At 43.2% G+C, this 24,928-nt stretch overlaps 1 protein-coding gene across 5 annotated transcripts in view; it reads right to left on the bottom strand.

The window, feature by feature from the left end:
* The window catches only part of CALD1 (caldesmon 1), a 106,520-nt gene extending 102,530 nt beyond the window's left edge, over window positions 1–3,990 (bottom strand). For all 5 annotated transcript variants that reach the window (XR_012716130.1, XM_075275133.1, XM_075275135.1 and 2 more), the window contains exon 1: window positions 3,911–3,990. The gene's annotated coding sequence lies outside the window, so the exon portion shown is untranslated. The remainder of the gene's footprint in view (window positions 1–3,910) is intronic.
* Between the last annotated feature and the right edge of the window lie 20,938 nt (window positions 3,991–24,928).

The following is a 24,928-nucleotide window of genomic DNA, read 5'->3' as shown; positions in this document are numbered from 1 at the left end:
CCTAGGAGCCCAGGTTATAGAAATAGAAATCTACTCATGTCCAACGAGAGTCTAATCTGTCTCCTCAGCTCTGTATGACGTGACGTCATCACGGGCCGTTGGCACTCTACCATGCTCCTCAAGCATCTGGAATACCCTAAGGCCACTGACATTCCTAAAATACCTCCGGAACGCGCCTGTTTTTCTCCAACTCCCCAAATCCATCTACCAGGGAAGCTTCACCCAATCGTGACACATGTATGAATAGGGTCAAAGTTGTCTTATATGTGAACAATGCCCCCAGGGGCTATAGCAAAATATTCTAATACACGTAGGATAGGCTCAGTATGTGTATGCCCTATATTTGGGTAAATACTCCTGGGGTGTATACCAAACCTATACGGGCATCATTCCGTACCCATAGGCCAAAAGGGCATTGACCTCCATAGGGCCAGTATATGTTTTTGTATATACTTTATACTTACTAGGAGGCGTGATATCCACAGTGACATAATATCATGTTGTCATGTGATCCAATGGTCACAGAAATGATTGGATGAAGGTCACATGACGTTATATAGACGTAGACGAAACGTTATTGAAGCCAGTGGTGGGGCACAAGGATAATTTACACAATGGAGGTACATTAGGATTTTTGTTATTTTTCAATTTTTTACAGGTTTATATCCTTTCGGGAAAATGTCACATGGTCCACCCATTTATGTAGGTTACGCCCACATCGTAAGCACTGGGATCATAGTGGATATGTTCCCTCATCACCCCAAAAAGAAATACAGACCCCAAAACAGATAACCACAAAAATTACAGTCCCCATATCCATATGCAACTTTCAAAGAACAGGAAGAGAAACAGAATTTAGCCACACCTACTTCCCCTTTAACTCCACCCATTCCCATCCATTTCTCATTGTCAGGGGAAGAAGGGTGGAGCAAAGAGCAGAGCTAGGTGGATTGGTAGAGCAGGAAGCAGAAGGCTCCTGCCCCACCATTGTATTCAACTATCCATACATACAATTCACCATTCCCAATTTCTACTCATCTGTGTCCTCTCTGGACATACCCCGTGCCAATAAAAGATACCCTGAACAAATACACATCCCAAAGAGGATCCCCTAAACTAATACAGACCCCATACCAAACCCTCAGCAGACACACACCCCAGATACGGGCATTAATAGGACTAGGCTGGGCACTGACAACTAATATGGCCGACACTGCAGTTTTCATTCTTGCCAGAAGAGGACGCCCCCAGAGAGAAATAACAACTTTAAGTGGATTATAATAAAGTAATATGTCTGTATCATTGGCGGATACGTGCTGCACATGAGCTGACTACGACTGTTATTCTTCTCAATTATCATTCTCATTATTTTATGGGTATGTTTGGCCTGCCAGAGGGCCTCAGGCAGAGCCGACTGAACCTGCGCGCGGCCTTTTTTTTGGCTGAGCCGACTGCCTGGTAGAGCCAACTGCGCATGCGTAGAAGATTGAAAGCCAGGCCAGAAGACGACACGTAGAGGCCAGTTCCTGAAGAAGATGGAGGTGGCGCTGGAGAGAGTTCTCTCGCAGCATTGGGGAAGCCCCCAGTGCTGTTTGAGCGCTGAGGACCGCCCCCAGTGCTGCGATACAACTCATTTACATAGACGGAAAACGGAATATCTATCGAAAAAAACTAGCGCCACTGGAGCTTGGACACATAGTCAGCCAAATCCATTATAGTCATAGGATGGTAACTGGTCACCTGTCCTATATAATGGTCATGTATAAGGCCCACTTTGGCCTGGCCATGCTCATCCTGGAGTTCTGGGAGTCCAGGGGCAGTTTTATGTAAATGTAAGTCTTAGTTGCTGAGAACAACCAATCACAGCACAGCTTTCATCTGTATTCTGGTGTTAATTGCTTGATTTAAGAAAACTGCGACAATGTGTGAACACAGCCCAAATGCCAATTATAATATTCCCCAATATTCATCAACGTTAGTCCCCAGACAATGGCCGCAGCTGCAGGAAAGGGGCGGGGTTTTGTACTCTCATCCAAAAACAGGGGAGGAATCCAAAGGGACTTATCTCAGCATCCTGTGGATACGACAGTCTACGTAAACAAACAACCATCACTATAAATAGTCACATTTGACCACAGACTAGTTATATCATCAGATGGAGTTCCCCTTTAAGAAATCCCTGAAGGCACCAAAATCAATTTATAGAAGAATTTTTTATAAAAATAAGGCTGTTAATACAGTTTAGAAATAGGACAATAGTGTTTACAGCAGAGGAGTAAAATGAGTTTTGTAAAAACTTTATCGACATCAAACGAAAGGTACACTAAGAATCCCGACAGAGGTTATCGCATTTATCTATGTTTTCTAAACAGGATTGTCTGCGTTAAGTGTTTCTGTAGGAATTCCTGCCCACAAACACTATCTCCCCCAACCATCAAGTCTGCCGCTGTGCCAGAACTGTCTCAGCATGTCTCTGCGGCTTCTGCTCTCTTGTTTCCTTTATTCCTGGAATAACTGCATGACATAAGGATAGTGATATTCTTCTATTAGGACCCACCCAATTACAGCGCCTTATTAGCAATGCAAACCGTGGTACTTCATGTGCAGATGTAGCAGAGCCGAGTGTGTTGTTAGACTCTGGAGCTGCGGGGCTGATGTATTGGGATGAAATGGGTCAGTAGGTTTATTGGCCATTAGGAGACCAAATGACTAATATATTTTATCTCCCATATATTCAGTTCTGGTTACCTCCATATACACTGATATATTTTCTCCACTTATAGCGCTGCCATACATATTAGTGGTGTATTATATATGAAGGGGCGCACCCCCTGCGATCAGTAATGGGTAGCCTCAACGTATATTCCGCGGCAATGCAACATTAAGGCTACCTGCACGGGACCGTAGTGGTTTATACTGCGTAAACGGATCCGTATTCTGCAAAAACATGTCTGCAGGTATCAGTATGTCATCCGTAAAAAGACTTGTACAATCCCCTACACTTGTATGGCCGAGACTGGGCTGCAAATACGGACAGGAATAGGATTGCGCCATATTTTGTCAATGGTTCTAATACCCGGACATGTATATAGGTCCATAGTAATGAAAGGTCCATATACCGTATGCAAACAGACTTGTACAATCCCATACACTTGTATGGGCACCCGGTGTTGCAAATTCAGACAGGAATAGGACTTGCGCCATATTTTGACCCGGACATGGATGTGTAAAAACTATAGACATGTATAGGGCCATAGGAATGAAAGGTCCATATACTATCTGCAAAAAGACTTGTACAATCCTATACATTTGTATGGGCACCCGGTGTTGCAAATATGGATAGGAATCCGACTTGCGCCATATTTTACGGATGGTTCCTATGACCCACTCATGGATGTGTAAACACTATAGACATGTGTATAGGGCCATAGTAATAAAAGGTCCATATACTATCTACAAAAAGACTTGTACAATCCTATACGGTTGTATGGGCGACCCTGTTTTGCAATTACGGACAGGAATCGGACTTGCGCCATATTTTGTGTATGGTTCCTATAATCCGGACATGGTGTCTATAACTGCAAACAACTACCGTCGTGTGAATGGGGCCTTGACATGAATGGGTATCCAATGGGCAGCCATCAGTGCTGCAGAGCTGAACTCCTTGCAAGATGTTGCTATTGATGGGACTTTAGGACGGACCCCCTTACCATCCCAAATACTAAATCCATAATAAATTATTTAAAAAAATTCTAAAATTTTTATGGACAAAAACATCCAAAATGCACCAAAACCCCCTAAAAATAATATAAAAATAAATGCAATAAAAAATAAAGACATGAATCATAGAATAGATCGCGCAAGGAAAGTTCCAAGGTTGCAATCGAAACAATTATACGGCTTCCCTTACCTTTCTGCCGAAAAGTTTGCAGCTGGAAGGAAGTCACTGGCTGCTTGGAAAGAGGCAAGAAAAAAAAGGCAGGGGCTGCTTAAAACACAGCACTATTGAATTAAACTTGCAGACTTTCTCGAAGCCCCTCCCCCCTCCGAGGGAAACAGAAAAAAAAAAGTCAACGCTAGATGAATCCTTATTCCTTATGTTTACAATTGGCAGCCAGTAAAAGCCATTGTCCTGCTCAGCATATTCTAATGGGCGGCCAATGGGGTCTCTCCCAGCCCAAAAAAAATAGGTGGGTTTAGCCCCGGCTCAAAAATGCTTGTCATTCCCTAAGCATGCTCAGAGACAGGACTCATCAGAAAAACCCAAATTCGCGCAGCCTGCCAATTTCAGTAACATATCCTTTTTTGGTTATGCTTTCGGGGCCTCTGTAAGAAAATCCTCTGACGGGGAAGATCATAAGAAACCGTAATCTTACGAAAAAAAAAACAGAATAGGATGTCTGGTGGAATGCGGAGACGCGAGAAAAATCAGCTGCAACAAAGAGACGTAGCAGAGCCGAGTTTGTCGTGGATGACGTTGAAGGGTTAAGGGACCGCAGAAAGAAAGATGGAGGGAAAGAAAAAAAAAATTGGGCGGCGGAGGGTTAATTTGTTTTAAATGAGAACCACATGTTCGCCGGGAAACGGCTTGAATGATTCTGGAACAATTGAATGAGACTTGTCTGTAATGTCAGGGCGCTGGCTGACGGCCCGATAGGTGTGTGTGTTTTTGGAACCGCTGTCCTACTACCGTACCGAAGAGTTTTTGACGTACATGTATAGATCAGATGTTAGGGACTTACATGACATGAGTTTATAGGATGTGGGGAGGCCCGGATAAAGCTTAATCCTCTTACTGAGTGAATGTATACAGCTGAGTAATGTAGGAAGAGCTCCTCGCTATTGTTATGTCATAGCAATTCATTATAGGGTACTTAAAGGGGTTGTCCGGATTAAAAGAGAAAATATGACAGCGCGTTTGGAAAGACGTGTATTAAAGAGAAAGCTTCTTGTTTTGGAGGACCCCACATATCTTCGCATTAGTTTGATTTGAATGGACAATGTGTAATACTTCAGTTCGCCTGCGGTGGTGCTGTAGGGAAATGAAACACTTGGTGTCTGATTGATCCACAGATCATAGAGTTTCAGCAGCAAGATATCCTGTGATTTTGAGTAAGCATAGGTTCACATCTGCACTTGGGCCAGGGGACCCAAATGGCAAAGAGTGCCGGACCACTAAAACAGCAGTTACACATAGACACCCACAGACCCCATTAACTATAACGAGATCCACCAGTTGTCCGACGTTCCCATACGAAAGAAGCAGAGAGAATAGTCCTCCATACAATCTTCTTCCCCTGGTGGTTCCCACCCATCTCTGCATTACATGGACAGTTCATTGATTTGACTGGACACGGTGTAATACTTCATTTCACCTGTGGTGGTGCTGTAGGAAATTGAAACATTAGATGCACAGATCATAGATGAACACTGAGAGTTTCAGCAACAAGATACCTGTCATGTGTTTATATTCAGGGAACGCCGTGTAATACTTTATTTCACCAGTGGCGGTGCTGTAGGGAAATGAAACACTTATTGCGTGGTCATAAATAAGAAGAAGCAAACTGGATTCCAACCGAATTTCTCTAAAGTTCCAGGATCAACCCAAACCCAGAATCACCTGGGAAACACTATTATATTCAGGTCTCTTCAGACCCCAGAGTATAATACATGGAGGTCCAGTTACATTCACCTTGCCTCACCTCTCCTGGGTATCCTATTTGACATCATACACCTAGGTCATGTGATTGGGCCTCAGCAGTCACATGGGGTGTGCTGAACAAGATTGGCATGAAATGGAGCATAAGGCCAAACTTCACAAATATTCACCAAGCAAGTATTTCATTTCGCAGCTGCACCCCCGCAGGTGAAATGTAGTATTACACAATGTATTTTTAAATCAATGGACTATCTGTGTAATACAAAGAGGTGTGGGGTCCTCCAGGACAAGAAGCATCCAAACTCCCTGTCATAGTTTTTTCAAACGAGACAATAGCTTTAAGGGTTTTTAAAGGGGACTAAATTTTAGAAAAGTTTCTTCTTGGGATTTGTAATAAATGAGAGTCGCAGAGACAACAGATAATACAGCCAATGTGTCGTATACCGCGCAGATGTTGTTATTACTATTAATGGCACAGATATAGTAGCGCAGCAGAGATGAGTCAGAGGCAGCGCACTGTGAGGAGTGAGATAATCTTCATGCTCGGCCGCCTTTCATACTACATGTTCTTATATGGAGTACAGCAAATGGTGATTCTTCTCATAACACAATGTATGTAATGCCAAATCCTCACAAATCATTATACATGTTGGCAAAGCAGACAAGTTTCTTATGTATTTGAGGTCCTCTCCCTGCTATGTGCCCTGCTTGAGGTCCTCTTTCTCTTATGTCTTTAAGGTTCTTCTTCCATTATATATTTGAGGTTCTTCTTCCTCTTATGTATTTGAGGTCTTCTTCCCCTTATGTATTTGAGGTCTTCTTCCTCTTATGTCTTTGAGGTTCTTCTTCCTCTTATGTCTTTGAGGTTCTTCCTCTTATGTGTTTGAGGTCCTCTTTCTCCTATGTGTTTGAGGTTCTTCCTCCTCTTATGTGTTTGAGGTTCTTCCTCCTCTTATGTGTTTGAGGTTCTTCTTCCTCTTATGTCTTTGAGGTTCTTCCTCTTATGTTTTTGAGGTCCTCTTATGTGTGTGAGATCCTCTTCCTCTTATGTATTTGAGGTCATCTTCCTTTTATGTGTTTGAGATTCTTCCTCCTCTTATGTATTTGAGGTCCTCTTCCTCCTATGTGTTTGTGGTCCTCTTCCTCTTATGTATTTGAGGTCCTCTTACTCTTATGTATTTGAGGTCCTCTTCCTCCTATGTGTATTAGGTCCTCTTACTCTTATGTATTTGAGGTCCTCTTCCTCCTATGTGTGTGAGGTCCTCTTATTCTTATGTGTTTGAGGTTATTCTTTCTCTTATGTATTTGAGGTCTCCTTCCTCTTATGTGTGTGAGATCCTCCTCCTCCTCTTATGTGTTTGAGGTTCTTCATCCTCATACGTCTTTAAGGTTCTCCCTCTTCTTATGAATTTGAGGTCCTCTTCCTCTTATGTGTTTGAGGTTCTTCCTCCTCTTATGTGTTTGAGGTTCTTCCTCCTCTTATGTATTTGAGGTCCTCTTCCCGTTATGTATTTGAGGTCCTCTTCCCCTTATGTATTTGAGGTCTTCTTCCTCTTATGTGTTTGAGGTTCTTCCTTCTCTTATGTATTTGAGGTCTTCTTCCTCTTATGTGTTTGAGGTTCTTCATCGTCATACGTCTTTAAGGTTCTTCCTCGTCTTATGAATTTGAGGTCCTTTTCCTCTTATGTGTTTGAGGTTCTTCCTCCTCTTATGTGTTTGAGGTTCTTCCTCCTCTTATGTATTTGAGGTCCTCTTCCCGTTATGTATTTGAGGTCTTCTTCCTCTTATGTGTTTGAGGTTCTTCCTCCTCTTATGTGTTTGAGGTTCTTCCTCTTCTTATGTATTTGAGGTCTTCTTCCTCTTATGTGTTTGAGGTTTTTCCTCCTCTTATGTGTTTGAGGTTTTTCCTCTTCTTATCTATTCGAGGTCCTCTTCCTCCTAGAATTGACCTCTTGGAATCTGCCCTGATTCTACCTGCCATTGTTTTAAGTGGGAGGCAAATCTTGCCATAGATTCTGAGGCTGACCAACCACCGATCCCACAAAGTATGAGAGTCAGCTGCTCAGACCCAGATGTAACGGAAAGCTTAAGAGGAACATCAAAGCTTTGCCACAGGGATCCGGAAAGTAGGAAAACGAAGAGGAATTTGAGGTGGCAGTCTTATCCAAATGGAGGACGTTCCCTACACCACACCGTCCATGGACTTTAGACTATACCAAGAGTGTTTGTACCATCGAGGTAGAAATGAAATCCCGAATCCATCTTTCAGACCTTATCTGGAGGCATTTTAAGTACCGTCTTTGGTTGTCTTAGGTAGTAGGAACATCTGATGATAATCCAAAGCCCCACCTGGAATCTTTATATCCTAAAATCCTCTCCCGATGGATACATGGACATACAGGAAACCCTTGTAGCTTATTATCTGGAGAACGTCTTTTATGTCGAACACAAGGAAATCACACGCATTTTTACAGTCAGTTAAGTGCCATAACAAACAATTTAAGACATTCCTTGAATCTCTCCGGGATTACTGGGTCGAAAAAGAAAACAACCATCAAAATGTTCTACAGTTCTGGGGGTGTTGGAAGAAAGATTTCACTGACGGTCGTGTTACTTGGTGTGGAAGATAAAAAGAAGAAAACTTAATTTACTATACAATAAGGGCCCAAGAGAGTAGGACTATCCCGAAAGGCGTATGATATGATGGGGGCAGAAGAACCCCAAATTATAACAAATTGTCCTTCTAAAGATAACAATCAGGGTAAGATTCAATCTTCTATCATACTGTATACTAAAACACAAATGTCCCCCCTACCCCCATACTGATAATGGGCTGGATAGGAGGGCAATAGAAGACATCTCACTAAATAAGTTATTTGTGTGTATTATTCTGTACTGTGACATCACTGTGTGTATTATCTCTGTACTGTGACATCACTGTGTGTATTATCTCTGTACTGTGACATCACTGTGTGTATTATCCCTGTACTGTGACATCACTGTGTGTATTATCTCTGTACTGTGACATCACTGTGTGTATTATCCCTGTACTGTGACATCACTGTGTGTATTATCCTGTACTGTGACATCACTGTGTGTATTATCCCTGTACTGTGACATCACTGTGTGTATTATCCCTGTACTGTGACATCACTGTGTATATTACCCCTGTACTGTGACATCGCTGTGTGTATTATTATTCTGCCACAGATGCATGTTAGAGAAATCTCTGAAGATGTGAGATTGTAATTCCCGTATGTAAGCTAATGGCAGATAGCAGAACGCGCTGACATTTCATTCCCTGCGTTCCCAGGTTGCATGTGGAGAGATGCAATGGAGTTGCTTCAGGTAGTTTATTTGTCTTTACCTTGAGAGATGATATGCCATACGGTCAAAACACAATTCCTTTCTCAGTTCTACAAGATGGTTGCTCAGTGGTTACAGACTGAATAACACATATCCAGGAAGAAGATGCAACAAGAAGGGAGGAGTAACAGAAACAGAGAATTATGGGAGAAAACTACTTAAAGAGCCCTTCACACATTATCAATGTCTATGCACCAGCATTGAACAAGATATGAAACACACTGTATGAAAGTCAAACAATAAGCATGAATGATACAATATGAACAAGAATCATTACTTCAGCAATACCCCTGCTGTAACAGCATACTCCCCGTCTGAAATCCTTGGATTTCACTACTTAACATAAATGTCCATCTGGTATATTCTGGAACCCTGAAAGACAAAATGCAAAAACAAGGAAAAATAACAATAACTGTGAACATGTATTCAGGAACAGTTGAAAATATTGAATGCGTCAAATGCACGGTATATCTGTTCCTGGGATAGTCCAGTGACGAGTCAACTGAGTCAATGTACTTGCAATGTTCTTTGCTTGACTCATTCCTCGACAGGTAACAGGAGGACAGTCTCAGATACAGGTCTGATGAATGTCTTGGAGTCACCTTGTCGTGTGATGGTTACTTCCACCTTACGGACTCTACCATCCTCGCTGGGAAAGATTTTTGAGATGAGTCCCATAGGCCATGCATTTCTTTCCACTTTCTGGTCCTTCATCAGAACGACATCTCCCACCTGTAAGTTAGGTTTAACCTGCTGCCACTTTCTTCGTCCTTGAAGAAGAGCCAAATACTCCTTTTTCCATCTGCTCCAGAAGCAATTGGCCAGATGCTGAACGTGTTTCCACTGTTTCCGATAGATGTTTCCAGATGAAAGTTCTTCAGGTGGACTAGGAACAGATCCGAGCTTCTGAGTGAGGAGAGTCGCTGGAGTAAGAATAGCAGGAGAATCCGGGTCCACAGATACGGGAACAAGAGGTCTTGCGATGGTGCGTACAAGCTTCAGCCATCTAGAAAAGCGTTCAAAGCGGTGACAGTCCAGGCCGGACCTCCTTACAGACCTGGTGATGAGGGTACTCACTTCAGGACGAATCTCAGGATCGTTGTCAGGATCTTGAAGATTGAAGACGTCTTGACCAGATGTTTCTTTTCCTTCGTTCAGCAAGAATTCTGGACCTGTTAACCAAGAGGATTTAGCAAAGGCACTGACCGATGATGGTCTGGTGGCACAATCTGCAGGGTTGAGATGAGATGGAACATAGTGCCACTGCTCAGGTTTAGAGGATTTCCTAATCCTTTCAACGCGGTTACTAACATAGACGTAGAAGCGTTTTGTCTGGTTGTTTATGTAACCCAGGACAACCTTGCTGTCTGTATAGAATTGAACATCGTCCACATGAATGTCCAGCTCATACTGTATAAAATCTGCGATCTCTACAGCCAGTACAGCGCCACAAAGTTCAAGCCTCGGGATCGTATGTTCAGGTTTAGGGGCTAGTTTAGCTTTCCCAAACAGAAATCCAACATGAGCTTTAGTGCGGTTGTCGATTACCTTCAAGTAGGCAACAGCTGCGATAGCCTCAGTCGATGCATCCGAGAATATGTGGACTTCCCTTCTCTGGCTTGTGGTGAGAGATGCTGGAGTGTAGTAACGTGGTATGTGAGTTCTGTCCAAGGCATGTAGGGATTCTTTCCAGGACTCCCACTTTGGCTGCTTGTCATGTGGCAGTGGAGCATCCCAGTCCTCAATCGTCTCTGAGAGCTGCCTAAGTAGGAATTTGCCCTGTACAGTCAATGGTGCTACAAATCCCAGTGGATCATACAGGCTATTCACCACTGAGAGAACTCCACGCTTAGTGAACGGCTTGTCTGCACAATTAACCTGGAAGCCAAGAGAATCGTTTAACAAGTCCCATCTCAAACCCAGACTTCTCTGCACCGGAGGATCGTCTATGCCTAGGTTTAAGTCTCTGAATTCTGTGGCATGATCGCTGGGCTGGAAAGCTTTCATGACAGCAATACTGTTGGAGGCTATTTTATGCAACCTCAGACAGGCTCTGGACAGCATACCTTGAGTCCTTCTCAGCAAGTCTATGGCTTCCTCAGCAGTGGGCAAGGACTTGAGTGCGTCGTCCACGTAGAAGTCTTTTTCAACAAAGTGACGAGCATCCTTTCCAAATTCTGATTCACCATCAGAAGCAGTCCTTCGTAGGCCATATGTTGCAACCGCAGGTGAAGGACTGTTGCCGAACACGTGCACTCTCATGCGGTATTCAATCATTTCCTTGTTGGTATCACTGTCTCTGTGCCACAGAAACCTCAGGTAATTCCGGTGGTCTTCTCGTACAATAAAACAATGGAACATTTGCTCAATGTCAGCTGTAATGGCAACTGGCTCCTTTCTGAATCTCATTAGCACCCCTACCAGGTTGTTGGTCAGGTTTGGACCCGTGAGGAGAACGTCATTCAGAGATACGCCATGATGTTTGGCACTTGAGTCGAATACCACCCTGATCTGCTTGGGTTTTCGTGGGTGATATACTCCAAAGGAAGGAAGATACCAGCATTCTTCATGCTCTTGCAGAGGTGGAGCTGGCTCTGCGTGATTGTTACGGAATATCCTTTCCATGAATGCCACAAAGTGATCTCTCATCTCAGGCTTGTTTCTCAGCGTACGTTGCAAGGAGATGAATCTAGATAATGCTTGTTCCCGGTTGTCAGGAAGTCTGGCTCTCCCAGTCCGAAAGGGTAAGGGTGCAACCCAATGGTTAGATTGATCCTTGAAGCATTCACTGTCCATTATTTTGATAAAGTCTTTATCTTCCATGGATAAAGCTACTCTGTTGTCGTCTTGTGTTATGTGAAACACTGTGGCTCCTAAGTTGTCATAAGGTGTAGGGACGATGTCTGGTGCCCTTTTTAAGTTAGGAAGATGTTCCTTTGCCTCATAGTGATGAAGGCATGGCTTAAAGTAGGTTGTGCGTCCATTGTTGAGCACAAAGGTTTTAAAGGAGTTCACTTGAGATGACATGAGACTCTTATCCTGACATACATTGCCAATGATTACCCAACCTAAGTCAAGTCTTTGTGCATATGGGGCATCATGTGGACCATTGCATTGTTGACGTACCTTATGTACTCTGAGAATGTCTCTTCCGAGCAAGAGCAGGATGTCAGCATTCACATCCATAGGAGGAATCTCCTTAGCCAGGTGTCTCAAGTGGGAATGATGATATGCAGCTTCCGGCGTAGGAATTTCTTCCCTATCATCAGGCATCTGGTCACATTCAATTAACGTTGGTAGGGATATGTGAATATTCCTGTTAATTGGAGAGATAACGTATCCAATGGCTCTCCTGCCAGAAGTCTCTATGCGACCAGAACAAGTGTTAAGAGTGTATGGTATTGCTTCTCCTTCTATACCGAAGATCTCGAAGAACTTAGGCTTTGCTAGAGACCTGTTGCTTTGTTCGTCTATTATGGCATACATCCTTATGGCCTTTTCAGATTGCCCTTCTGGGTAGACATTCACCAAGCACACCTTGGCACAGCACTTGGGACCATTATCCTTGCCACATACTTCCATGCAGGAGGAGGAGACAGTGGTAGTAGCTGAAACTTGAGCCGATGGCTCCCCGCCATGCGCAGTGACGGCTTTAGATGCTGCTTGAGGATGTGAGTTGTCAGATGAAGAAGTAGGATGCATGGCTGCGACATGTTTGTCGCTACTGCATTCAGTACACTTGATGACAGCCTTACAGTCCTTAGCAAAATGTTTTGAAGAAGCACAACACTTGTAACACACTCCTAGCTCCTTGAGCATGTCTCTGCGTTCTTGCAAAGTCTTTGCCCTAAGTCCTCTACACTCTTTCAGGGGATGAGGCCTTTTGTGGATAGGGCACGTACTATTAGGGTCTTTATCTTTAAGGACAGGAGTGTCCTGTTTGGTGGTGCAGGGTGCAGCGATTGGGACGTCTGTCTTCCTAACAGATACTGTTCCCCTTAAGTCTCTACGTTTGCTTGTTTCATACCTTGAACATGATGATGAAGCTGGTAGAGAGGATTCTGTGAAGTCAAAGCTGGGATCATTCTTTTTCCGAGCTTGGTCACTGATAAATCTGGAAAAATAAGAGAAAGGAGGGAAGGACACATTGTGGTCTCTTTTGTATCTGGAACCTAGGTCGGCCCATTTTTCTTGCATGCCATATGGTAGTTTGGATACCACTGGATTAACACCATGAGATGTGTCAAGGTAACTCAGACCTGACAGACGTGGGTCCATTTTGTCTAACTCTAATTCCTTTAGTAGGTCGCTCAGATCTTGAAGCTTGCGGCTGTCCTTGTTGGTGATTTTTGGGAACATATGAAGTCTCTTAAATAAGGCACTTTCTATAGCTTCAGAACTGCCATAAGTCTGTTCAAGTCTCTCCCATGCCGCAGCAAGACCTTCCTCTGAGTGGCCTGCATGAACTGCTCTCAATGTCTTTATACGTTCTGCAGAATCTGGGCCTAACCAGTTAACAAGCAAGTCAAGTTTTTCTTTGGCAGTGAGGTTAAGATCACTGATCACTGCTTCAAAGGTGGATTTCCAGGCTCTATAATTCTCAGCATGGTCATCGAACTTTGAGAGACTATTGTTTATCAGCTCCCTGCGTATCATATATCTGGCAAAGTCCGACATGTCTGATCTCCCACCTTGTGTCACCAGATTAACTTGTGATATCCCTGGGACGTATAAATTCTCTGGCATATGGGGCCGAGATGAATCGGGGTGAAATGATGTAGCATAAGGGTTGAGCTGTGGTTTAGTTTCTGGAGGATCTGCATGTGTGATGCTGGAAATTACCTTGCTCTGGATAGGTGGCATCATCTGATGCTTCACAGGTACAGCCATGTAGTCGGTTTGGAGTGGTGCTGGTGCATGTAACTTAGCAGGCGGTGCAGGAGATGATTGCTTCAGCACATAATTGGCAGTGCGGTCAGCTGGGTCTTCCACTTCTGCAGGGATGGAGCAGTCTAGGTCGGCGTCTTGATCTAATGCTTGTTCAAGAACCTTTAGCTTGGCTAAGGCAGCTGCTTCCTCCCTTTCCATTTGGAGAATTTTTAGTTGAGCTTCTGTCTCTGCTTGCCTTTGCGCCATTTCTGCTTCCTTCTTCGCCATTTCAGCTTTTGCCTCTGCTTGCCTTTGCGCCATTTCTGCTTCCTTCTCAGCAAAGGACCGTCTGACACTGGCCTCCTCTGCGTCAGCACGGATCTCAATAAGCTTATCGTGTAATGCTGACCTTCTGGAACGAGAGGATCTGGAGGATGACAGCGTATGTTTGGATGAAGTAGACCGATGGGACCTTACTTCTTGTAGGTGTGCGATGCGGAGTTCTGCCTTATCTCTGGCGTTTTTCACTGCGGCATCTTTCGTTTGGAATAGGTTCTCCCTCTCAGTTAGCTCTGCTATAGCATCATCAAAATCAGCGTTACTCAGGAATGTGACGTATTTTGCAGACAGTCGCTGATGGCGTTCATAGGCGGCAGATAAGCGGTTTAGTGTGGTGACCAATTTTGCTGCGTCACTGTCATGGCGTGAGAGCGCTGCTATATAGTGTTCAGTTCTTCGCCATAATTCATCAAGATTATCACAGAACTCTTCTTTAGTTATTTCAAAGTTCTCTCTAATCTTTTGCGTGGGTTTACTGACACGTTTTAATCGCTCAATTTGTACATCCTGAAACATGGAGTCTGTTTCCTGCACATCTGAGTCCCTGATAGCAGGATGCACTGTCCCAGATGCAGTGACAGGGGAATCCACATAGCTCCTTGTGGACATGGTGCCTTTGTGTGGAAAATGTCAATAAAGATGGCGCTGCCCCTTATTTCACTGTGGTGAGGAGAACATGTGCTCAAGATGGAGGACAGTTTTGAGCTCACCTGCAGGCTGTGAGGCGTGCTGCAGATTAAGCTGTATTCTCACTGTGCTTGCTTGCAGGCTGTCTGTAGATCCTGCAGGAGCTGCAGATATAGCTTGTTTTAACTAGAAAGTTGTGTTTTGACTATTCTGCCACAGATGCATGTTAGAGAAATCTCTGAAGATGTGAGATTGTAATTCCCGTATGTAAGCTAATGGCAGATAGCAGAACGCGCTGACATTTCATTCCCTGCGTTCCCAGGTTGCATGTGGAGAGATGCAATGGAGTTGCTTCAGGTAGTTTATTTGTCTTTACCTTGAGAGATGATATGCCATACGGTCAAAACACAATTCCTTTCTCAGTTCTACAAGATGGTTGCTCAGTGGTTACAGACTGAATAACACATATCCAGGAAGAAGATGCAACAAGAAGGGAGGAGTAACAGAAACAGAGAATTATGGGAGAAAACTACTTAAAGAGCCCTTCACACATTATCAATGTCTATGCACCAGCATTGAACAAGATATGAAACACACTGTATGAAAGTCAAACAATAAGCATGAATGATACAATATGAACAAGAATCATTACTTCAGCAATACCCCTGCTGTAACAGCATAATTATCCTGTACTGTGACATCACTGTGTGTATTATCCCTGTACTGTGACATCATTGTGTGTATTATCCCTGTACTGTGACATCACTGTGTGTATTATCCTGTACTGTGACATCACTGTGTGTATTATCTCTGTACTGTGACATCACTGTGTGTATTATCTCTGTACTGTGACATCACTGTGTGTATTATCTCTGTACTGTGACATCACTGTGTGTATTATCCCTGTACTGTGACATCACTGTGTGTATTATCTCTGTACTGTGACATCACTGTATGTATTATCCTGTACTGTGACATCACTGTGTGTATTATCCCTGTACTGTGACATCACTGTGTGTATTATCCCTGTACTGTGACATCACTGTGTGTATTATCTCTGTACTGTGACATCACTGTGTGTTTTATCCCTGTACTGTGACATCACTGTGTGTATTATCTCTGTACTGTGACATCACTGTATGTATTATCCTGTACTGTGACATCACTGTGTGTATTATCCCTGTACTGTGACATCACTGTGTGTATTATCCTGTACTGTGACATCACTGTGTGTATTATCCCTGTACTGTGACATCACTGTGTGTATTATCCCTGTACTGTGACATCACTGTGTGTATTATCCTGTACTGTGACATCACTGTGTGTATTATCCCTGTACTGTGACATCACTGTGTGTATTATCCCTGTACTGTGACATCACTGTGTGTATTATCCTGTACTGTGACATCACTGTGTGTATTATCCCTGTACTGTGACATCACTGTGTGTATTATCCCTGTACTGTGACATCACTGTGTGTATTATCCTGTACTGTGACATCACTGTGTGTATTATCTCTGTACTGTGACATCACTGTGTGTATTATCCTGTACTGTGACATCACAGTGTGTATTATCTCTGTACTGTGACATCACTGTGTGTATTATCCTGTACTGTGACATCACGGTGTGTATTATCCCTGTACTGTGACATCACTGTGTGTATTATCCTGTACTGTGACATCACTGTGTGTATTATCCCTGTACTGTGACATCACTGTGTGTATTATCCCTGTACTGTGACATCACTGTGTGTATTATCCTGTACTGTGACATCACGGTGTGTATTATCCTGTACTGTGACATCACTGTGTGTATTATCCTGTACTGTGACATCACTGTGTGTATTATCTCTGTACTGTGACATCACTCTGTGTATTATTCTGTACTGTGATATCACTGTGTGTATTATTCCTGTACTTTGACATCACTGTGTGTATTATCTCTGTACTGTGACATTACTGTGGGTACATATGAGGACATTGGGCAAAAAAAATCCAACAGGTCCCTTCAATTGATATTTGAGAACATCTAGCAGGTGGGATTTTCCAGTATCTACAAGAATTAAGATGGACGTGGGGGGCTGCGTTCGCGCTTTCCCCTGAAAAAAAAAAAAAAAAAAAGAATTAAGATGGACGTATACATTAGATTAACGTTAGTTGAACTTGCCAATTTCCATGGGACCAGCCAACCATCTTACATTTTTGAGGTCCTGCAAACTCGCTCCTGATGGGAAGGGGGGAGGTAAAACGAGTGGGTAGATGGATTCCAACATGTCTGCCCCTTTTGTTCTCACGGTCAATGGAACCTCATACGTTTCTACACAACGTTTTAATGAATGAAGTACAAATTAATACATTCCAAAAGAACAAAGAACTGTCCATCATTTCGGACCGGCCAAAAATAATCTATAGTTTTGTGCTATCACTTGACAAGTTCACAGCCAGTGAGCCTACACCTGACAATCGAAAATTATAGAGTGAGAACAAGTACTGAATATCATTTGTGACTGCAATGCTTTCCAGCTGGGTCTCAGACGGCCAAATCCTACATCTGAGCTCCACCGAGGTGCCAAAACACTTGCTTATACGAGGGAAAGTTAATTGATTGATTGCAGGTTAATTAAGGAAATCCTACAAATCTGGCGGACCGGGACCCTGTGAGGATAGAGCTGGAGAAATTCTAAGATGAGTAAATAAGAAAAGATCATCTCCCTGCTTTCTTCATCTAGGCTTGTCCTTGGCAGCACACTCTCTACGCCTCACATTACAGTGGTGGGAATTAACGTAGGTCGTGTAGGTGAAATCTAGACAGTGATTCTATGATTTCCGCCTCTCTCTGATGGTTGTTCAATTCAGCCCTGGGGTTATCTTGGGATCCATAATGATTTACACATGGAAATTCTAAGACGTCTACAATTTAAGTTGGCCTAAAAGTCTACAACTTAAGTTGGCCAAAAATTTCAGTGTTACTACCAAAAAAGTCCAAGGTGGTTTATTCATATTCCTTTCAAGGGTAGACGTATGAGGGTTCTTGACAGTCCCAGTGCACTGAATCCAAAAATTCCAAGTAGGTATCATAGTAATGGACTCACCCTTTGGAAAAATGGATGCGAATGATTGTTCATGAAGGTCAATGGCAACCTTCTGTCTGCCAAGGTTGGAAAATGTTGGCCGAGGTTAGTCCATATTACATGATGTCATAAGCCGAACTTGCACCTTTGCGAAGCCCCAGGATGATTGATCTCAAATGAAGAACCCATCGAACGACTGACTGGCCAATGATAATCTTAAGTCTTAAATTCTCCAGTAGGTCCAACTTCAGTAGTTCACGGTCTTGAGGTGGCAGAGTTACAATACTCTTCTCTTGGCTCCAGCATTCTCCTCAACAAATATTGGGCACATACTAGTCCTCCCAGTCCTGGTATTTGTCCAGTTTTGCTGTTGTAGACCCTGTACCCAGCATTTTATCCTTTTGGCCAAGCTGTCCTAGGTGTGGTGGGGCTCCAAGCTTCAGAACCATGTCCACTGTTGTAGGAGACCAAGCTAGATATCTGAATGTTCTCTTGGAATAGTACAGAAGAATTTGGGTTTTACGAGAACAAGTCTCTAGCCAATACTGAGTTTTACATTTTTGGCCAGAGATTGACTTTTAATATTTAAGGATTGGACAATGTAAACACAGAGATGAACAAATTTTGGGATCAATGATCCAAATGAATAATTGGTTCTGTCATGGTCTTCGAAACTGGCCAACATGCCGTCAATCTGCTGACCAGTTTGTAAGAACTCTATATTAAACATGAAACATCTTGGATGTATAGTTAGGTGGAGTCCAAAAACACAATGTACTTCAAAACATTCTCAACCTCAAAGTGTTGGAAGGTTTAGAACCGATTATATGGAAATGTGGTTTTGTCCTGCAATGGAGGAAACAGACTTCAATCCAAAGAAGACGAGAGATGATGTCATCCCAATACTTCTGCCAATTAATTAGTTGGCCAAAGTCTAGAGATCCTTTCGGCAGTTTTTTGTTTTGTCTGCAAATTCCACCTTCTCCTAATTGTTCTCAGTCACAATATTTTCAGTGATCGTAGCTAGAGTAACATAAAAGAGAAAAAAATAAATCTGATTAATCGGACATGTGTTACCTTTAGTAAAAATTATTTTTGTCTTCCGCAACAAATCCCAAAAACATAGGTCATTCCTGATCTTAGAAACGTGGGCCATGCTCACCCTGGTCAACTATGCGTTCAAAGAGCCAAATCGGCATTTGGCCATAAGTACCATTGACCTTGTACCCTCTAGTTGCTCTCAATAACCATGTACATGGGAGTATCACTGTTGCTATATTACATACCATACCATGCGGCCCCTTTATCCTACCTGAGGCCACCAGTGGGTGAACTGCTCACCCACTGGTGGCCTGGTAAGACAGAATCTTCTCCTTGGTATTCTGATACTTCAAAAACCTGGAGAGCTATGAGATGGCTCTGTCAATAATCCTGAATTCATAGTTGTCCCATTAAAAATGACTACCTTTCCAGAAGACCACCTCTTTGAGAATATGACCAATAGGTTACATCTGGTTCCTATGTATTACTAGGGCCATTGTCCTTAGATAGCGTCTCACCAAACTAGTTGTCTGTTGACTCCTACAATCTACCATTGTCCTGCCAGGTATCTTCTGCATCCCCCTGGTGATACATCAAATCCTCCTTTTCCAGGGATGAACATTTGTTGACTGGTCCACAATTCTAGCTCGACTTCTCTCATCGGCTCCTAATTTCAACAAGAATAAGACATCATGTATGTTGGAGTCTTGGGATATCCTCAAACATGAGATGGTCAACTAGACCCACCAAAATTAACAGATTTGCAAAATTAATCTAATGTGTATGTCCACCTTTTGTCAATTTTCTTTATATCCTCTATACGTAGGCTTTCTTCTTTGGATCATCCCCCTAGAAGACCAATTTTGGGTGGTCATCTCAGTCTCCTAGTGGAGATATAGGTAACTTAGGAAATTCAGAAAAAGGGAAACCTTTGAGACCACCTCTATTCTGGACCAGATCCAGTTCCCTTAGGTTCTATGTATATTGACCAACTTATTTGAGAGCACCAACCACCTAGGAACACCACTTTTCATTGCAACTTTAGATGGTCTTCTCAAAAAGGTTTCACCTTGTATGACATGAACTGATACTAGACCAACATTTTTATTTTGTTCATGAAGCTATCAAGGGAACTTTTTCCTTCTCTGGATTCAAGTGTGAGATATAAACCATTTTGTGACTGGTCCTACTGTTTGGTGGTGGACTTGATCTTCTAGGTCACCATATGAAGTTGGTCATGTACATATAAATTTTTTATCATGACCTACATTGTGATATTTTTGTAGAATTTGGATAACCTGAACCTCGAAAATCGCTTCAATTGTTCCCAAAACCACTTGTGTATTTTGCCTAAAGTTACTTCTGATCATTGGTGACCAACCAGACGTTCCAGTAACTCTCTATATGTAATTAAACAGCAATGGAAGGGGCCAGAGGTCAGAGTGGACAGTAAACCTGCCTTCTCATGACCAGTGTCTCCAGGGCACAGATCAACTGTGTCCAGCTGCATTGGATGAGTATTGACAAACTTCCAGCTCCGACCTGGATTCCTCAGGATCGCAAGGGTCAACTATTCCTAGCCCTAAGCAATGTAAATCCGAGAACATCTGTAAATAATACTGAAACAAGCCACCATTTTATGCAAATGCTCTTCTTTTCCACAAACCATATAAGCAGGCCAGGACACCTTTATGGGACCCAGAAGGTCAAGGGCCTCCTGAAACTCTGATCCTGAAGTCCTAAATAGGAATTTTGGCCCTTCCGCCTTGTGTTGTAGCTCTAAGAGAGATGACAACTTTGGTGAGAGTAAAGGGGGTTGATGTAGCAATCAGTTCCTTCCCATAATTTCAGAATTTTCCATCAATTTTTGAGCCTTGCCACCCATGAATCATTATTATATTCCAGGGTTTCTGTAGACCCCAGGGTCTAATAATAGGAGACCCAGAAGTGGAAAAATAATAAACTCTCATATTCACCTCTTTCTGGGCATCTTCTGGCCTCCTTGTTGACATCATCAGTCCGTGACTGGGCCTCAGCAGTCACGTGGGCCATGTCGATGTCAAGACGCTTTGACAAGATTTCCGGTTGTTCAATCCAAAGCTAAACTTGAGAACCAATCTGAAACTTTGTGAAACAAATCTCGGAAGGTTTGCCAATTTCTAGTCGTAATTTTGGGCTCCCAAATTTCCAAACATCTTAAATAGCAAGTACCTTCTTAAGCAAACCAGAGGTGTAGATTTATGGGTTGCTGAGGTAGCATCATATAGAGGTCCTGGGACTCAAAGGAGCCCAAAGAACCCAGAATTATAAATGGAAGACGGTAGGCAAGGGGCTCGCTTACAAAGTTTGCATTGAGGCCCAGGGGCTTCAAAAACATAGGAGTGAGAATGTATGGCTTATAGGTGTACAGATATGGCATTGCAAAGTTTAAACAAACCGGGTTATAATTCCATTTGTGGTGACCATGTTGGTTGCTTCCAAGGTTTCTTCAAGTTTTCTGAACAACGTAGACTCTCTCCATTGACGTAAATGGAAGATATGGAAAGAGAGTATGAGGTTAGGCTTTAGATGCTGCCAGACAACTCACTGCCCCATACACCTGGAGCCAGATAGAGCCGAGAGCTCGTACAAAGTGCGTTCCCACTATTCCTTACTGTCCTAAATAATGAGTTTTAGGTCCGTTAACCATGCGTGTCTTCTATGTGATGTTTATACAGAATGTGGGCTGTTTCCAGGTAATGTTACATGATAAGACATGGAGGTTTTACTTGTTTTCTACAATGAATAAGCAACTTGGAAGGAATGTTGAGTTTATTCAGCCTTTGTAGTACGTTGCACTGCTAAGAAGACTGTATAGAAGAAGAAGAATATAGTAGATGTACATGCAGTTTTCGACTGGTCCACCAGAGCCCTGGAGGATCCTCTTCTGTGCCCAGGCTCCAGCACAATAATGGTCCAGTAGAAGACACCCAAAATTGAAGGGCACTAGTCTACTTCCTAGTGGCTGTTGGAGGGTGGGCCCCCAGGTTCATTATGTGTGGTGTATCCAAGGAACTTGACACTGAGTACATGACGGTGCTCAGTAGATCTAGAGTACCTACTATAGAGACAGAGATGCCACCAGTGAAGGACCGGTGTAGAATAGTGGGCTTTCTACTGAAGACAAATAAGGGTTATCTATGCCAGAAGGTCTGAAAAGTGGAAATCTATCAGGAAAATAAAGGTGCCGTCCTTTTAGGAAAAGCTAAGGAGATTGGACATAGGAGGAACTAAAAGAGCAAGTAGCCCCTTGTGTACATTTCTCTCCATTGAGGTCACACAGAGTGGAGGGCGCCATTGCAAGAACATCATACGAGCTCCTTGCTCTTCAATATCATTTTAGTTGTAGAAACAGCCAACAAGGAACACTACGCCTCTCCATTTTCTCTCCTACTGGCCATCTTGGCTTGCCACGTGGGGATTGGGGTGGTCCATTTCTTCTACGTTGTCCCACAAGGCATTCCTCATCAGATATTTATATCTAATAATATTTTAGGAATATACTTATGTACTGTACTTTACCGAGCAACCCTGTTATATCTCTGTAACACCCCATCAGACACTGTGACCTATGACCGCTCAGTTCTTTACATGCAACTGGTTGTAAAGTAGTAGTGGGCCCCATTAACTACCAGGCCCCTGTGCAGCGGCATATGGCGTCCATGTGATAGCAGTCACTCATGAGGTTCCCACAGTGAGACCTTCATGGCCAAACTTTTTCTCAAGATCCTACAACTTGGAAAAAACTACTCTTTAAAGTGGGACTGGTTAGGAAAACCAATTTTCATATAACCGACTAGGAAAGCCATTGAGTTTATAGGGAAATCTCACCATTTAGAACCCTCACTTACCAATATGGAGAGTAGGAACACAAATGATATCTCGGTCTAGAGGACTTGGCGTGCCCAGGCATTACAAAAATAAAAACTTGATTTTGATGGGAACCGTGTAATGCTTCATTTCACCTGTGGAGGCACTGCAGGGAAAATGAACACTTACTACCAGGTTTATCCATGGGTTCCATTAATTTCAGGTTCTGATGTGAAAGGCTTTAACTCTGAAGATCAGGTAACCTTAGGTTCTAATCCGTTCTTCTAGTCTATCGTAGGGACAGAAGAACAAATTGAACAATAAAGACCGATTTATCTAATGATGGACAACAAGGGACTCCCAAAGGACCTCACTGATGTTAATGGAGTCTGTTGTGTATCCATTGCTTTCCCCTGACATTTTCGGATGAAAAAGTCGGTGTCAGAGAACTTTTTTGCTCACAGACGGACTCTGAACCTCATGTATCACGTCATCCAGCCCTAGTGTGTCCACTTTTAAAGGGAACCTGTCAATATAACAATTCTATCCAATCTATCGAATTTGCATGAAAATTTTTTGAATAAATTGTAACTTTTTAATTACGGCCCCTGTTCTTATTCTGTCTAAGCATCTATAAAGTGATGTCAATCATAGGAAGGACCGCCCACTGGACTCTTTAGCACAGAAAGAACCAAGATTTCAATCCACATTGGAAGCAATAGACCGAGACAGTGAATTTTTCTTTTTACGTAGAAAGATATTTTTGGTTTTTAGGTTTTCTCTTTGCTGCGTTTTCTACCCACGTAACAGATGCCTCTGCAAATGTTATAGAAGAAGATAAGACACGTCAATGACACATTCGGGTTTGTTCAGGACAAGTTCAGAAGGTCCCTAGATACCATCAAGCATTCTCGCTGTCTCTGAGGTCTGTCACTTAATGAAAAAAGTCCTTGTACCGGGGGCGTTTCACGAGGCCTGCGAGATGAACATCACAGCTAGAGTCGGAGCGCTGACCTTTTAATCCTTGCCAAGCCTTTGCTTGGATCAACAGTTCGCTGTTGTCACCCCAGACACCCGTTCTTTGCAGAGAATTGAGCAATGAAGCTTCTCCTTTTGTAACGATCTGATGATTCACTCGCTTTTTATCGGCTCGGACGGTCTTTTGACGCCAAATTTGAGGTAGTAGGGGACACAAACAAAGCCTGTTGTTTCAGAATTGAAAACACAGAGTGCGGTAATGTGTGTACAGTGAGAGCAATGCGGGAGGGGAGAGGGGAAAGAAAACAGGTCTCCGCTTCGTACATCTGTGTATGACAACAAGGACGGGCGGGAGGAATTTTTGCTTTGTTCACGAGGAACCAAGAAGTATCACCACAAAACCAAGATTCCATTGCCTCATGGTGTATAGGAGGCCGAGAGTGGGAAATACAAGGTCTGGAAAAATAAGACAAAGCCAACGAGAAAGAAACCTCAAACACGAGACACAAAAAGGCCGGTTTTTGGAGGTATCGATGGGACAATCTGGATCACGGGGGAAGGAAAGATATCTGCAATGATGGAAGAGATATCGGATGTCCCATACAATCGGCAGGTCCACAGTACTGAGCCCTATACTAGGATAGAAGTCTCTTTACCATGCAAACAATTATCTCCATAGGGTTATGGTGGACATATAGACTCGATAAATTTTTGGTCAAAGCCATCGATTTCATCAGGATAGGCCAATCATCTAATGTGTATGGGGGACTCCAGGGGCGTAACTACCAGGGTAGCAGAAGTAACTTACCGATCCTGCAGGGCCCTATTTACTTACCGATCCTCGCTCCTGCTCACGGCTAATGGTGCTTCCCCTTCTGTGGAGGCCGATGTGATCAAGAGCCAGGATCGTTACGTAAGGCCGCGGGCCCGCAAACCCCACGAACACCGTTATCATTATACCTGGGGGTCTTTTCAGGGCTAGGAAAGGTGGGGGAACATAAAAACACTGTTACTTACCTCTCCTATGCTCCAGAAGGCTTCGGGCTTACTTGGTGACATCCCAGATGTCATGTGGGCCAAGGCTTACGTCATTATGCATCGCGACGCAGGTCCAGCTTGAGTGGTGTC

Source organism: Leptodactylus fuscus, chromosome 5 (genome assembly GCF_031893055.1).
Source record: "Leptodactylus fuscus isolate aLepFus1 chromosome 5, aLepFus1.hap2, whole genome shotgun sequence".
Classification (NCBI taxonomy): domain Eukaryota; kingdom Metazoa; phylum Chordata; class Amphibia; order Anura; family Leptodactylidae; genus Leptodactylus; species Leptodactylus fuscus.
This window is presented reverse-complemented; position numbering and strand designations above follow the sequence as displayed.